At 43.9% G+C, this 16,326-nt stretch overlaps 1 pseudogene; it reads right to left on the bottom strand.

Annotated features, from left to right (window-relative positions):
• Nucleotides 1–12,846, bottom strand: part of LOC140594837 (immunity-related GTPase family M protein 1-like) — a 47,111-nt pseudogene extending 34,265 nt beyond the window's left edge.
• Nucleotides 12,847–16,326: the final 3,480 nt, after the last annotated feature.

Raw genomic sequence — 16,326 nt, 5'->3', positions numbered from 1 at the left:
AACTTCTTCTTAAAGGGGAATTTTAAGAGTTTCCCTTAAAATTTCTTGCAGAGCTGGTTTGGAGGTCACATATTCTTTCAGTTCCTGCCTGTCTTGGAAGCTCTTTATCTCTCCTTCCATTTTGAATGAGAGCCTTGCTGTATAAAGTATTCTTGGTTGCATGTTCTTCTCATTTAGGAACCTGAATATATCCTGCCAGCCCTTTCTGGCCTGCCAGGTCTCTGTGGAGAGGTCTGCTGTTACCCTAATATTCTTCCCCATAAAATTCAGGGATTTCTTGTCTCTTCCTGCTTTAAGGATCTTCTCTTTATCTTTGGAATTTGCAAGCTTCACTATTAAATGTCGAGGTGTTGAATGTTTTTTATTGATTTTAGGGGGGGATCTCTCTGTTTCCTGGGTCTGAATGCCTGTTTCCCTTCTCAGATTAGGAAAGTTTTCAGCTAGGATTTGTTCAAATACATATTCTGGCCCTCTGTCCCTTTCGGCGCCCTCGGGAATCCCAATTAAACGTGGGTTTTTCTTCCTCAGGCTGTCATTTATTTCCCTTAATCTAACCTCATGGTCTTTTAATTGTTTGTCTCTTTTTTCCTCAGTTTCCCTCTTTGCCATCAACTTGTCTTCTATGTCACTCACTCGCTTTTCCACCTCGTTAACCCTCGTCGTTAGGACTTCTAGTTTGGATTGCATCTCATTCAATTGATTTTTAATTTCTGCCTGATTGGATCTAAATTCTGCAGTCATGAAGTCTCTTGAGTCCTTTATGGTTTTTCCTAGAGCCACCAGTAGCTGTATAATAGTGCTTCTGAATTGGCTTTCTGACATTGAATTGTAATCCAGATTTTGTAACTCTGGGGGAGAGAGGACTATTTCTGATTCTTTCTTTTGAGGTGAGGTTTTCCTTCTAGTCATTTTGCTCAGTGCCGAGTGGTCAAATCAAATTGTATTGGGAAAAGGAGAAAAAGAGAGGAGAAAGAAGGAAAGAAAAGAGAAAGAAGAAAAAAGTAAGAAAAAAAGAAAAAAAGAAAAAGTGTCGCGGCCGGTGCGAGAAGGTCCGGATTCAGGAACCGAGGGCAAGGGGATGAGAAACAAATAAGAAGCTAAAAGTTCATGGGATAGGAGGTTCCATGTAGCTGATGGCCACAATGGACAAGCTTTATTTTTACATGTAAAGTTTATATAGCCTCTTGTAAGCATATGACCTATTTTTCTAAGGAGAAACATACATTGTTTTAAAACTAACAATAGCTAAAATACCGCGGTTTCCTATTATTGATATAAGCAATGGTGCATAAAGGTTATACAGTCATGTGAAAGCGACGTAGTCTTAAATCAAGGAAAATAAGTTTGCTTGCTAAAGTATTTTTGTTAACCACTTCCTTGTACTATAAGGGGAAGGGTCAGGCGCCACCCCAGCAGGTTGGTCAGGCATAACAAGGAGCTTCTTGCTCAACCCAGAGCCCCAGCCTGGCACCGCGGAGTTGTGGGTTGGCTAAGGGCTGCAGGGAACCTCTAGCTCAACTTGGGGCCTTTCCTCGCACCACGGGGGCCGCTCCCGACATCTCCCCCTATGGTTTTCAAATGCAAAAAGTGAAGCTGTATTTTAGAGGAGGTTAGCTGACTACTAAACTTCTTATAAAAGCAAGCAAACAATACATATAGCATAATCAACCCAATTATCAAGGCCAAGAATATCCAAAAGGAATGCTTCAGTGAGTTGAAGGGATTGAAACCATTCAATTGATTTAAGATCTCTCTGGCTAAATCACCGGGGTCTTAATAGTGTAACATACCTTGACTAATGGCATCTATTTCTTGTTGCAATTTTAAGAGATCCAGGCTAATATTAGCATGATTCCAGACCCCCTGCAAATGCACACGTACATTTTCCCATGTTCCGTTAAAAGGGAGTGGGGTAACACAAATATGTTTATAAGCATCATGGCAAGTTAACTGGGTAATAGTTTTAAGTACAATAAACTGATCACCAAGGTACAAAACAGCTTCCTTCAGAGCCTCAATCTGTGCTTCAATTTTTTCATCGATTCTTTTCTGAGCATCAAGAGCGATAGTTACATTCCTTGCAAGTTCATTTACATGTTCAGCAGTTTGGGCATTTTCATGCAAAGACACAACAGATGCGGTAGCAGAAGCAATAAGAGCAACAGTAGCCACTATCCCTGCAATTAAAAGTCCAAGAAATCTTCGAGTTCTTCTTAGCTTCTTCACCAATTCTTGAGCTAACTGCATACCAAAGTTCGTGTACCAAGGTCCTCTCACATCAACAGGGATCATCCAATATGGAGGTTGTTGCACCAGGAATATCTTTGTGTTGAAATCAATCTTCTTATCAAACTTGTGGCTTGTGAGGTTAACTTCTTTATTTGTCCCCATGTTGGCAAGTCTGTCTTAGGAGTCCTCTTCCTCCGAGGAGGGCATAAGTTCAGCCGACTCATCTTCCTTCTCAGTTTTGATATCTCTAACAAATTTGGCTGGGACCCAGCGCTGCGCTTCCTCATCCTGTGGGAAGATACAAGCATATCCTCGACCCTGTCTTAGCAAGGGGTCAGGGCCTTTCCACTGTCCTGTCATAGGATCCTTCCACTTTGCCATAAGGGGTGGATCAGTATTTTTTCCCCAATGTTTTTCTGATGGTGTATATCCATCATCATGCACAATCAAAAAATTTAAAATGAATATTGCTAAGTCTAGGTGCATATGGGGGGAATATTTCATTTTTCCTGCCATAATTTCCCCCTTTTTTAGTTTTTGTAAGGTATTTTTAAGTGTAAGATGAGCTCTTTCAATAATAGCTTGACCTGTAGAGTTGTAAGGGATGCCTGTGGTATGCTGGATGTGAAATGTTTCACAAAAGGTTTTAAAAGCTTGGGATATATAAGCGCTCCCATTATCAGTCTTTAATCGTTTGGGCATTCCCATGTAAGCAAAAGCGTGAAAAAGATGATTTTGAACATCAGTAAAACTTTCAGCAGAATGAGCGGAAGCTACGATCATGCCAGAATAGGTATCAATAGAAACATGCACAAATTGTAATTTATTAAAAGATGAATAATGTGTTACATCCATTTGCCAGAGATCATTGGGCAAAATGCCCCACAGATTAATGGCAAAAGAAGGGGTGTTAACATATTGGGGACATATGGAGCAATTTTTAACAATTTGCCTGGCTTGTTCTCTAGTTATATGGAATTGCTTTCGTAAGGATCGAGCATTTTGGTGGAAAAGAGAGTGACTTTTCATTGCTATACTGACAGAGTCCTTATTAGCAATGACAGAATATAAATGAGTATATCTGTCAGCCAAATCATTTCCTGAGGATAAAGGCCCAGGTAAACCAGAATGTGCTCTAATATGAGAAACAAATATAGGTGAGACCCTTTTTAAGAGCAGCTGTTGTATTTTATGAAAAAGGCACGAGAGTTCTTCATCATTAGAGTTTATGAAAGAATCAGCAAGAATGGGTAATATTCTGGCGACATATTGACTATCTGAATAGAGATTAAAGGGTTCTTGATAGATTTCAAGAGTTTTCTTTACAGCATAAAGCTCAGCCCTCTGAACAGACTTTGTCTTATAGGACAATTGAATAACATTTTTATGTTGTTTATGCAGATAGACAATAGCAATGTGCCTGTCTTTGCTGGCGTCCGAAAATATGATGGGAGCGTCCCTAATCGCTTGACTCGAAATAGGAGAGACAAATATAGTAGGAATGATGGAGAGCCCCTGAAGGAGTTTGTCACTGGGGAGATGAAAAAGAAATTGGCCAGGAAAATTTGCCATAGATGTTTGCCATTCCAAGGAGGTTTGATATGCATCTTCTACCATTGAGGCGGTTAAAAGAGGACATATAATACTATGAGGCTCATGTCCAAATAATTGGATGCATCTCTTCCGTCCTCTAGCAATTAATAAAGATATAAGGGAAATCGTCAGGTTGATGACATGTAAAACATGCATAGCTAAATGGAGCCATTCCAAAGGCCCATGGGTTTGCCATAACACAGCCATAGGGAGAGCATCAAGTTTTAAGATTATTAAGTTAACATTTTCTGTCAGATCTCTTTGTTGAAGCTGCGCAGAGGAAATTTTATTTGCTACTAAAGCCAAGGCATCCTCTGCTTCTGGAGTAAGCTGTCTTAAAGATGAAGGGGAGGAGTCCCCTTTTAAAATAGAAAAAAGGGGCTGTAACTGAGAAGTGGTGAGAGACAGCGAAGGGCGGAGCCAATTTATATCACCTAATAATTTTTGGAAATCATTTAAAGTTTTTAATTGCGAGGTTCTAACTGCGATTTTCTGTGGCCTAATACTCTGTTTACTAATAAGATATCCTAAATACTCAAAGGGAGCTTCTCTCTGTACTTTCTCAGGAGCTATTTGAAGTCCAGCAGAGCTAAGACATTGGGAAAGAACCCAAAAGGCGTTAGCCAGGTGTTCACTGGTCTCTGCTGCCAGTAATAGGTCATCCATATAATGAATACAATATACCTCAGGGAATTGTTTCCTGAAAGGGATTATAGCTCTTCTTACCGATTCTTGACATAAGGTGGGACTGTTAATCATTCCTTGAGGTAAAACAGTCCATTCATATCGATAGTAGGGTTCTTGCAAATTTGTAGAGGGCAAAGAAAATGCAAAATGCTCCCCGTCACCAGGGGCTAAAGATATGGTAAAGAAGCAATCCTTTAGGTCTAGAACCAACATCTGAAAATTTAGCGGAATGGCAGAGGGAGAAGGGAGGCCAGGTTGTAAGGTCCCCATGGGAAGTATTACCCGGTTGACTGCTCTTAGGTCTTGTAAAAGCAGCCATTTTCCTGTTTTCTTCTTAATGACAAAAATAGGGGTGTTCCATGGGCTAGTAGAGGGTTTTAAATGGCCGAGGTTTAATTGTTCTTGTATCAAGATCTCAGCAGCCTCTCTTTTTTCTTTCACTAAGGGCCATTGATCTACCCAAACAGGAATGGAAGTTTTCCATTTGAGAGGCAATGCATGGGGAGGATTCAATGGCCCTGGGGAAAACCCAAACCTTGTCGGGCCGGATTAGGAATGGGGGCTATAAAGGCTGGGTCCCCTTGCAAATTTTTTCCTAAACCTTTTCCAGGCTGATATCCATGCTGTATCAAGTGATTAAAAGACCAATCATTGGAAAGGGAGAGATTCATTTGTGACAAAACATCTCTGCCCCATAAATTTAATTCTATATCTAATATAAAGGACTGAAATACTCCTTGTAAATCACTCGTCAAATCTCTCCATGTAAGTAAATCAGAACTTTGTTCAGGGGAGGAGGCAAAGCCTACCCCTCGAATAGGTACATCAACCGTCTTCTTGGGCCAAGTTTTAGGCCAGTTATGATTAGATATAACTGAAACATCTGCTCCAGTGTCCAAAAGGCCCGGAAAAACCTTTCCATTTATTTCCAGGTTAAAAAGAGGTTTATCAGGAGAAATCATTTTGGTCCAATATATGTTGGTGGATCCGAAACCTTTATCTCCTTGCTCCCTAGTAAGCGCTTGATTAGAGGTTTTTATTATAGGGAGCAATATTAGTTGAGCAATAGGCATCCCAGGTTCTAGAGAGAGAGTACCAGTCTTCAGGGATGCCACAATATTAATTTCACCCGTATAGTCAGGGTCAATAACACCTGGATAAACAATTAAACCTTTCATGGTGGAACTAGAACGCCCAAGGAGTAATCCAAAAGTTTCCTTGGGCAGTGGCCCCCATATGCCTGTAGGAATTTTTCTAGGTAATTGGCCTCCCTCCAAATAGTGAGTATGAACAGGAGCTAAATCTAATCCTGCACTGGCGGGGGTACCGCGGTATAATCTGTCAATTCGAGGGAGGTCATCGGTGTTGGAGACGGGAGTGATGTTTGTTGGGGAAAGAGGGCCGCTATTGTTTGTTGGGGCCGCGGCAAGCCCCCCTTCCAGTTTCCCGAAAGGGTTTTCCCGTTAGAATCAGTCTTTGATCTACATTCATTAGGCCAATGATATCCTCTGTGGCGTCTAGGGCAAAGGTTTTGAGGTTTTTTTGTAGTTTGAGAAGTCTTTTTCTGAGGGCATTGATTTTTAAAATGCCCCAATTGGCCACAAAGGAAGCATTTTTGATTTATTTTCATGTTCGGGTTCTTATTTTGTTTTAGCATCTGAGTATGCAATTTTGCAGGAGGAATGCCTTTGAAAGCAGCAGCTAAGGTGACTCCTTGCAAATACGAGGGCCCTATATCTGCGCAAAGGCGCACATAATCTTCAAGAGTTCCCTGGTTTTTCCAGGGTCTTATGGCTGCTTGACAGGCGGCATTAGCATTCTCATAAGCCAGTTGTTTAACTATCAAAGTGCCAGCTTCCACATCAGTGACTATTCTACTGACTGCGGTTAACAATCTGGCCACAAAATCAGAATAATTTTCCTCGGGACCTTGCCTGATTTTTGACAGTTCCTGTGACCTTGTATTTGTGGTAGGTAGCTTTTTCCATGCTGACAGAGAACAACTATTAATTTGGGTATAAGCTACTTCAGGAAAATCCAATTGCAAGCCTACGTCATAATACGGACCAGAACCAGTTAACATGTCGTAATCAACAGGAATGTTAGTTCTCCTATTGTAGCTGGCCTGTTTTTCAGCATTTTCGGAGAATTGCGTTTTCCATAACAAATTGTCCCCCGGGGAGAGGCATGCTTGTGCAATGACCCTCCAATCTCCAGGACATAACGCTTCTCGTGTCAAATTATCTAACATAGATAGAGTAAAGGGCGCTGTAGGGCCATACTGAGTACATGCTTGTTTCAAGTCCTTTAGTACTTTAAAGCTTAAGGCAGTGTATGCTCTTTGTCCCCCCTGCACAGTAACAGGAAATAACTGAAACTCAGATACATCTTCTCCCCTCTGTGAGGCTTGAAATAGAGTTCTTTGTAATGGAGTAACTCCTTTTATTGGGTAAGAGTCATCTGATTGGACAGGAAAAAGGCTTCGAGGAGCCTTCTCAGTTTGCACAGCGGAGGAGTGTAATAAAGGTGGGGGAGGAGGTTCAGTATGATTTAAAACAAAAACCTCCTCCCTTCTATCTTCAAGGTAGGGACCATCAAACGGATCCTCTTCTTCATCATCTATTCTAAGGGACAGTTTACGTAAAGGGGGAGCATGGATTTTTTGATTTTTTAAGCTCTCCCCCATCCAGGGTGGAGATTCTTTTTCACTTTTAGAGTTCAAGGAGATGATCTCAATAGAGTCTGTAGGATCCAGAACCTCCTTTATGCAATTCCATGTAGTCCATATATCAGGAGGCAGTTGTTCCCCTCTTATTTTTAATTCATTTTTCAGAGTCTGTCCAACTCTCTGCCAATCCAAAAGATTTACCGAGCCCTGATCAGGAAACCAGGGGCATATTATTCTAACTGTATCAAAAAACTTATCCAAAGAGTTATGAGAAACCTTAAACCCCTTCTCCCTTAAAAGAGCCTGTAGAACTTTTAAAAAATACCCATGTTCCACAGATTGCCTTTGTCCCACGATTATTTTACTCCTATCGTTCACGGAGCCGCCGTGATCCCCTTACCTGTAACGTAAGCACTTCTTCTTTCACTCTGTCTCGTGTCCCTGTTCGGGCGCCACTTGTCGCGGCCGGCGCGAGAAGGTCCGGATTCAGGAACCGAGGGCAAGGGGATGAGAAACAAATAAGAAGCTAAAAGTTCATGGGATAGGAGGTTCCATGTAGCTGATGGCCACAATGGACAAGCTTTATTTTTACATGTAAAGTTTATATAGCCTCTTGTAAGGATATGACCTATTTTTCTAAGGAGAAACATACATTGTTTTAAAACTAACAATAGCTAAAATACCGCGGTTTCCTATTATTGATATAAGCAATGGTGCATAAAGGTTATACAGTCATGCGAAAGCGACGTAGTCTTAAATCAAGGAAAATAAGTTTGCTTACTAAAGTATTTTTGTTAACCACTTCCTTGTACTATAAGGGGAAGGGTCAGGCGCCACCCCAGCAGGTTGGTCAGGCATAACAAGGAGCTTCTTGCTCAACCCGGAGCCCCAGCCTGGCACCGCGGAGTTGTGGGTTGGCTAAGGGCTGCAGGGAACCTCTAGCTCAACTTGGGGCCTTTCCTCGCACCACGGGGCCGCTCCCGACAAAAAAGGGTGGGCAAAGCAAACAAATCAAAAAAAAAAAAAAAAAAAAAAAAAAAAAAAAAAAACCAACAACCACGGGGGGAGTATCTTCTGATTCTGTCTACTTTAAGTCCCTTGACTTCCCCTGGAACTGGTCCGTCCAGCTGGTCTTCTGGGGGAGGGGCCTGTCGTGCTGATTTTCAGGTGTTAGCACTTGGGGGAGCTGCTCTGCCCCCTGCCTGGTGCAGGGCTCAGAGGGGGTTTTTCACCCCGTGAGGCCCCTGGAGGAACAACCCCAGTGGCGGGGCCAGGTCTGCAGCCCTGGAGTCAGCTCCCGCAGTAGCTCCAGGGCTCTCCGTCTGCAGGGCCCGGAGTCTCCGGGACGGGGCCGCTGATCTGCTCGGCTCGGGGCAGGAGCGTCCTTGCTGTCCTGGGCCCTCCTGGCCTCTGCCTGTCCCGGGGGAGGCCGGATCCTGGGCTGTGTCCCGGCACCCTGTGCTCCGGGGCCTGCGCGGTTGGATTCGCGCTCCCGCCCCCGCCGTGCGCGCTGCAGCCCTTAGGGAGCTCGGGGCACTCTCCCGGGCGCAGGTGCCTGTTAGTGTCCCCGGGAGCCCGAGGGCATCCCCGCCCTCCTGGGTCCTGCTCCACCTCCCTGCGGGCCCCTTTCCCCCCGGGAAGGTTGGTGCAGCTCCTGCCCCTCCGGGACGGGGCTCTCCTGTCCTGGGGACACTCGCCCTGGCCTCAGCCCGGCTCCTCGCAGGGCCCCTCCCCCTTGGAGGCCTTTTGTGTCTTTATTTCTTTTTCCCCCTCTTCCTACCTTGATAGAAGCGCGAACTCTTCTCACTGTAGCATTCCAGCTGGTCTCTCTTTAAATCTCAGGCCTATTTCGTAGATTTTCAGGATGAGTTGAAGGTTATCTAGGTAATTTGGTGGGGACAGGTGACTCGGGGACCCTACTCTTCCGCCGTCTTGCCCCCTCCAATGTAAACCATTTTTGGTTCTCTGTGTAGCTTTTGTTCCTTGAAGGCTTTCCACAGCTCTCTTGCAAAAAATGGTCACTTTTCTACTTGCAGCGTTCCAGCAATTCTTTTCTTATATCTCAGATTGAAATCATGGGTGTTTAGAATGATTGATAGTTACCTAGCTAAATTCAAGTGACCAGATGAGATGAAATCCCCTACTCTTCTGCTGTCTTGTGTCCAATAAATAGTATATTTTTTAAAGGCCTTTTCTCCACCTATTCAACCCTCCCTCCCCTCTCTGTGAACGACTGATCTTTTCATCAATTCTACAGTTTTGCATTTTTCAAAATGTTGCACAGCTGGAATTGTGTAATATTTAGCCTTTCTGGATTGGTTTCTCTATATGATATGCATTTTAATTTCCTCCATGTCTTTTCATGTCAGCTATCATTTAAGGAGCCTTCTGAATGCTGAATGGTGAGTGAATATGCTTCAGGTCACTAGTCCCTGGTGACACATCTGAACCCCAGAAATGAAGAGTTCCTATAATTTTCCATGGAGACACTCAGGTGATCATTCAAGGAATGAGTATGAAATTGGCATTGGGGCAGCTGGAAAGAGATAAGTGTTCAGAATTATAAAAGATCATAATTTTGTATCCAGAATCCAATATTCAAACTATTTATTGAAAGTGATCACAAAATAAAGACATTAATTTGAAATCCAAAGACTCAGAAAGTTTACCACTCAGAGAAATTTTTTCTCACTTTTTAAAAAAATGGAGCCAATATAAATGAACAGGGAATCCAAGAAGTACCAGCACCACCATGGCAATGGATGGATGAGAGTGCGGCCTGTGCTCCAGACTAGGAGAGCAACTAGTTCAAGTGAGAATAAGGATTATAGGTGTTCACAGGACACTTTCAGGGAGAACCTCAGCCTGTTCTTCCTCCGGGGAGTGCTCACATTCTGCTATCTTTTACCCTCTGTCTCAGTACTGAGCATTGCTCTGTTTTTCTTCTCTTTTTATTTTCCTACTTTTTATTCTTACATATTGTGCCTCAAACTGGATGACTCTCTATGACCTGAGGCTGGATGAAATGACCTGTGAATGTTGGCAGCAGCGGTTTCTTCAGTAGAAATCAGGGAAGTACACGTCCAGAGGTGAAGGATGGAAGGGCTGTCATTGGAGAGGGTTCGACTCCTTCATGTTGAGTCCATGCAGGAGTGAGTATCACAGAGGAAAGAGGTCACTCACAACTCCCAGTTCTATAAGGAGCTTCTTAATGGTATTATCTGTTGTTGTGGAATAAATACCCTGAAACTTAGTGGTTTTAAACAAGTGTTTGTTTGCTTATAATTTCTGAGGGTCAGAAATCCAGTAGTTTTAGTTGTGTGGTTATGGATAAGGGTCCTTCATGAGGTGGCAGTCAAGTTATCAGCTTAGCTGCATCTTCTGATGCCATGCCTGGGGCTGGAGGGTTTGCTCTCAAGATGACTTACATGGCTGGCAGTTAATGCAGGCTGCCTCTGTTCTCCACGTGGCCCCTGATTCTTCAGGGCCTCCCCAGCATGTTAGTTTGAACTTTCTATGTGTATTAGCCAGAAACATAAATAAAGACAGAAGTAGAGAGAAAGAGAACAAGAGACCATGAAGGTGAATGAATGAACAGAGAATCTTTATAAGACAAAAGCTGCAGACTTTTCATAACAAAAAATTTGGAATTCTTGGACATTCCATTATTGATTCCATATTCCATTAATTACTCCAGGGAATGGGGTTAAACAAAGCCAATAAAATAGGAGATGATGTTGGGGCCACCTTAAACATGCCTACCCATGATCTAGGGGTAGGTCAAGATTGTGTTTTCCATTCCTCTTTGGCCCCACTCCTGCTGGGATTCCACTGTGAGGGAAGCTGTATACCAAAAGTTCTGATCACTTCATCTTCTGCTTGTCTCATTTGATCGTCTCTCTTCTTTCATCTTTGTATTTCTATTTTGGCTTCCTGTATGTTAAACTAAGTGGTCTCAATCCCTACCCCACCCCCGAGCAGATATCCCCAGTGGCCAAGCTTCCTGGTGTTCAGTGTATCCTGGTCAAATTTCATGAGATTCATGCTGAACTATTTGGATACAATGATGATGAAAAGGTCATGCTGGCTAAATTGTAATCCTCCAAGCTTTGGTTGGTGCCTGTCTTCCTGGCAGGTCCCCACAGCTCCACATTGGGACTGTGGGAGAAAGAGTAGCAAGTGGGAATCTGAGTGGCCCTCACCACTCCAGTGGAAGTGGAGTCCTCCTCCTCATGTCCAATTCCCTCCTTTGAGGAAGGAGGACATGCCATTTCCAGAGTCCCCAGTCACAGCAGCACTCACTGGGGCACTGGATATGGTCTCCAGAGTCCCTCTGATCACAGAGATCACCTCCAGCAACCTCTGTTCTCACAAAGTCTTTTCAATGTTTATGGCAGTTGCCGTAGGTTAGATTGTCCAGCCCATATTGTATGGCACAGCAGAAGTGAAAGATGTAGATAATAGGATGTGAAGGGACTGGGTGGGCTGTGTCATATCTCTGATCAGTGGAGTAACCTGCATAAATAGGAAAAGCAGGGGAGTTAGGAGGACCAGGTACACAAAATGTCAGAGGAATCATCAGATTTTTTATTCCAAACTGAGGGTGTTAGATGCACATTCAACTCAATACAAAGACATTTAGAATAGAAGCAGCAAGCCCCTGCAAACAGGTTTAGCAGTTTGTCAAAAATTTAAACACATTATTAGGCCATCGAAAGGGGAAATCTTATTATTTGTGGCAACATGGAAGGACCTGAAAGCATCAATGCTAAGTAAAATAAATCAGACAGAGACAAATATTGCATGATCCAACTGTGTGTGGAATCTAAAAGTAAAATAAGATAAATTCATAGAAAAAGAAAACAGACTTTTGGAGAGGCAGAGGCACAGGATGAGAGGTGAAAAAATTGAAGGAAGTGTTCAAAAGGCATAAGATTTCAGTTATAAGTAGTATGGATGTAATGTACAACCCGATGACTATACATAACAATGATGTATGATTTAAAGGAAAGCTAAGGGAATAAATCCTGAGTTCTGATCACAAGGAAAATTTTATCTTTTTCCTTCTTTTCTTTTTATGTATTTATGAGATGGTGAATTTAGCTGAATCTATTGCAGCAGTCATTTCACAATATATGTAAATTACATCATTATGTTGTATGCCTTGAACTCATACACTGATGTATGCCAATTATTTTTGGTTCTTTGAACTTTGTGAAACTTTTAAAATTTATTTACTTATTTATTTTAATCAGCATCAAGGCCGTTTATTATTGATTTGCTATTTTCGCATATCACCCATTTTATGTAAATAGATAATGCAGAGACACGGAGTTCCTTCTTCCACAAGAGGTAGTAAGTCTCCCACGCACACTCACACACTCTAAAACAACGCAGCAAAAACAACGTTGCACCTCGCTGAGACACTCACGTATTAAAACAAGCGGGGTGGGGGACAATGCGATGTCTTTAAATGCCCTTAATACAATTTATAACGTACAAAAATATCTTTATATTTGAAGTTACAAAAAGAAATCTTCTGACAGCAACGAACTTAAATATTGATAGTTACCTCTGTGTATACAACACGCATCGCACTTTTCCTCTCTCGGTTTCGGAAAGTTCAAGTAACAGTGAGGCTTGCGCCCCGGTGGGTGACACCCCGTGAGAAGTCGGTTTGTGGGCAGGCACGGCAGTGACTCAGACCGCTGTCGGGGGGGGGGGGGGGGCTCAAGCATTTAATTCTCCTTTAATTCTCCTTTAATCCTCTCCGTGAGCCTGGCAGGCCTCTCTTGCTGCCTCTGCCCCCACGGACACTTGGGCCGGAGGGATCCGTGCGTCCTTGGGGAAGGGGCCCGCGCGAAGCCGGGGCTGGCCGCTGGACGGCGCCTCCCGCCGGCTGGGGGGCTGGGGGGCTGGGGGGCCGGGGGGCCGGGGGGCCGGGGGGCCCGGGGGCCGGGGGGCCGGGGGGCTGGGGGGCTGGGGGCCGGCCCCGGGGACGCCCGCGGGTGCTCTCCCGCAGCTCGCCCTGCCACAGGCGCCGACACCCCAGGGAGGTCGGCGAGCACCGGGGCCCGCGGGCGGAGCCGCGCCTGGCCGTGGCGCGGGAACGGGGGTCCGGCGAGGGCCAGCCTTGCTCCCGGGGCCACGCGTCCTTGTCCTTGGCCGCGACCCGGCTCGTTCCGAAGCGGCGGGGCCCGCAGGCGCTGGGAATGGTTCGGGGCGCGGCGGCGGCTTCGGCCCTCCCGCCCGGGGCCGCCACGTGGGGCCGGGGGCAGCCGCTGGGCGGGCACTCGAGTTCCCTCCTTCCACGACGCGAGCCCATCGATTCCACGTCTCTCGGGACCCTGGCCTGGTCCCGCCGTGCGCCGCCCGCCGAGAAGGCGAGGGAGCCGCGGACCAGCCAACGCGGGCGGCGAGGCGCAGACCCTGCCGGGGGCTCTGCCAGGACGGGGACGAAGTCTGAGACGTCGCTCTGTGCTGGCGAAACCCCAACCACCGCTTTGAATCTGAATTCGATCAATTGACACAGTGAGCTATTAGTTCCAAGGGTGGAGTTGGATGACTCCTCAGTGGTCCACGGCACCCAGCGCTCGTTCCAGCGTGCGTGCTCCAGTGCCCTTCACCCCGTCACCCCTTCCTCCACACCAGCTTCCAGCAACCTGTTTGTTTCCCATGCTTGATTTTCCGTAATGATTTGTCTCCCTCTCTAATTTCATCTTTATTTTCCCCCCTCCTCCCCTCTGATCCTGTTTTGTTTCTTAAATTCCACACATAAGCGCGATCATATGAGAATCGTGTTTCTCTGATGGACTTCACATAGCATGATACCCTCGAGTTCCACCCATGTCACGGCACTGTAAGAGTTCATGCTTTCTGATGTCTGAGTAATATTCCGTTGTTTTCATACACCGCATCTTCTTTATCCATTCATCTGTTGATGGACATCTGGGCTCTTTTCATATTTTAGCTATTGTGGGCATTCTTGCTATAAACATTGGGGTACAGGTGCCACTTCAGATTACTACATTTGTATTCTTGTGGTATATATTTAGTAGTGTAACTGCTGGGTCATAGGGTAGCTCTACTTTTAACTTTTTGAGAAGCCCCTATACTGTTTTCCAGAATAGCTGTATCAGCTTGCATTCCCATTAGCAATGTAAAAAGGTTCCTTTCTCTCCACATCCTTGCCAACTTTGTTGTTTCTTGACTTACTCATTTTCCCCATTCTCAATGGTCTGAGGTACTATCTCATTGTGGTTTTGATTTGTATTTCCCTGATGGCAAGTGATGTTAAGCAGCTTTTCATGTATCCATTAACCATTTGTATGTATTCTTTGGAGAAATGTCAGTTCATGTCTTCTGTCCATTTCTCGACCGATTCTTTGTTCTTTGGGTGTTGAATTTGATAAGTTCTCTATAGCTTTTGGATACTAACCCTTTAATTGATAAAATATTTGCAAAAATCTTCTCCCATTCTGTAGATTGTCCTTTGGTTTTGTCAACTTTCCTTTGCTGTGCAAAAGCTTTTTATCTTGATGAAGTCCCAATAGCTCATTTTTGTTTTTGTTTCCCTTGCCTTTTGGAGGTATGTTTAGGATGAAGTTGCTGTGACTGAGGTCACAGGTATTGCTGCCTGTGTTCTTCTCTAGGATTTTGATGGATTCCTGTCTCATGTTTAGGTCTTTCATCAATTTTCAGTTTGTCTTTGTATATGGTGTAAAAGAATGGTCCAGTTTCATTCTCCTGCATGTGGCTGTCCAATTTTCCCAACACCATTTGTTGAAGAGCCTTTTTTCCAGTGGATATTCTTTCCTGCTTTGTCAAAGATTACTTGATTATTGAATTGAGGGTCCATTTATGGGTTCTCTATTCTGTTTCATTGATTATGCATCTGTTTTTATGCCAGTACCATGCTATCTTGATGATGGCAGCTTTGTAATATAGCTTGAAGTCTGGAATTGTGATGTGCCCAGCTTTGGTTCTTCTTTTCAACTTTTCTTTGTCTATTTAGGGTCTTTTCTGGTTCCATAGTATCAATTATTTTTCAAATTAAACTATAAAATAATTTACGGATGCCCAGATGGCTCAGTGTTTACACATCTGCCTTCCACTACAGGGTGTGACCCTGTAGTCCTGGGATTGAGTCCTACATCAGGTTCCCCACAGGAATCCTGCTTCTCCCTCTGCCTATGTTTCTGCTTCTCTCTCTCTCTCTCTCTCTCTCTCTCTCCCCCTCTCTCATGAATAAATAAATAAAATCTTTTTAAAAAATTCTTTTAAACTATAAAATAATTTAAACCAAGCCACCAAATGACCCAACATTTCCACTGCTAGGCATATAACCATGAGCAAGGACAACCTACATCTATGTAAAACTTGCATGCAAATTTTCATAGTGGCATTATGTACAATAGCTCTCAGGTGGAATTTACATAGTTATCAACCCACAGTTCAGTGGATAAATCCATACAAGACATCAGTATTGAGCAAGAAAAAATAAATGAAGTACTGATACCTACCACATGGCTGAACCCCAAAACATTATGCTCCGAGAAAGTAGACAGCCCATTCAACCATGTATTGTATGATTCTTCTATTCATATTAAAATATACAGAAAATTCAAATCCACAGTCATGGTAAATATATTGGGATTTCCTAGATATGTAGGGCAAATGGTATGAAGGGAATGAGAGGTAGCAGTCAAGAAGTGCCAGATAGCTTTTGGATAATGAAAATGTTCTAAATTTGATTACAGCAGGTGTACAACTTTGTGAATATATTAAAAGCTACTGAAAATTTTAAAGGGATGGATTGTAGAATGTGTAAATTATATCACAAAATTGTTAAAGAAGAGTAGCAAATGTGCTCATTTAGGAGGTGTGCACCTGTTAGGGGCTCAGAGAAGACTGTTGAGGAATGCTCTGCCGTGTGGTGCCAATAGTTGGCTCCTAAGGATATAGACAGAATGGACTGAGCACAAGAGCACAATGAGGATCCCTCAGTCAGGAGCCAGGCAGTTGCAGGTACTCTCCTGCCCAGACTGAGTGACCAGAATGTCCCACTAGAGATATTTGCAGGGCAGAAGCAACCTTGTGACAACTCTCCATGTCCTTTAACGCTGAGTACCCACACATCCTCAATTGCA

Source organism: Vulpes vulpes, chromosome 12 (genome assembly GCF_048418805.1).
Source record: "Vulpes vulpes isolate BD-2025 chromosome 12, VulVul3, whole genome shotgun sequence".
Lineage (NCBI taxonomy): Eukaryota > Metazoa > Chordata > Mammalia > Carnivora > Canidae > Vulpes > Vulpes vulpes.
The sequence above is the reverse complement of the archived record's forward strand: the minus strand, read 5'-3'. Positions and strand labels throughout refer to the sequence as shown.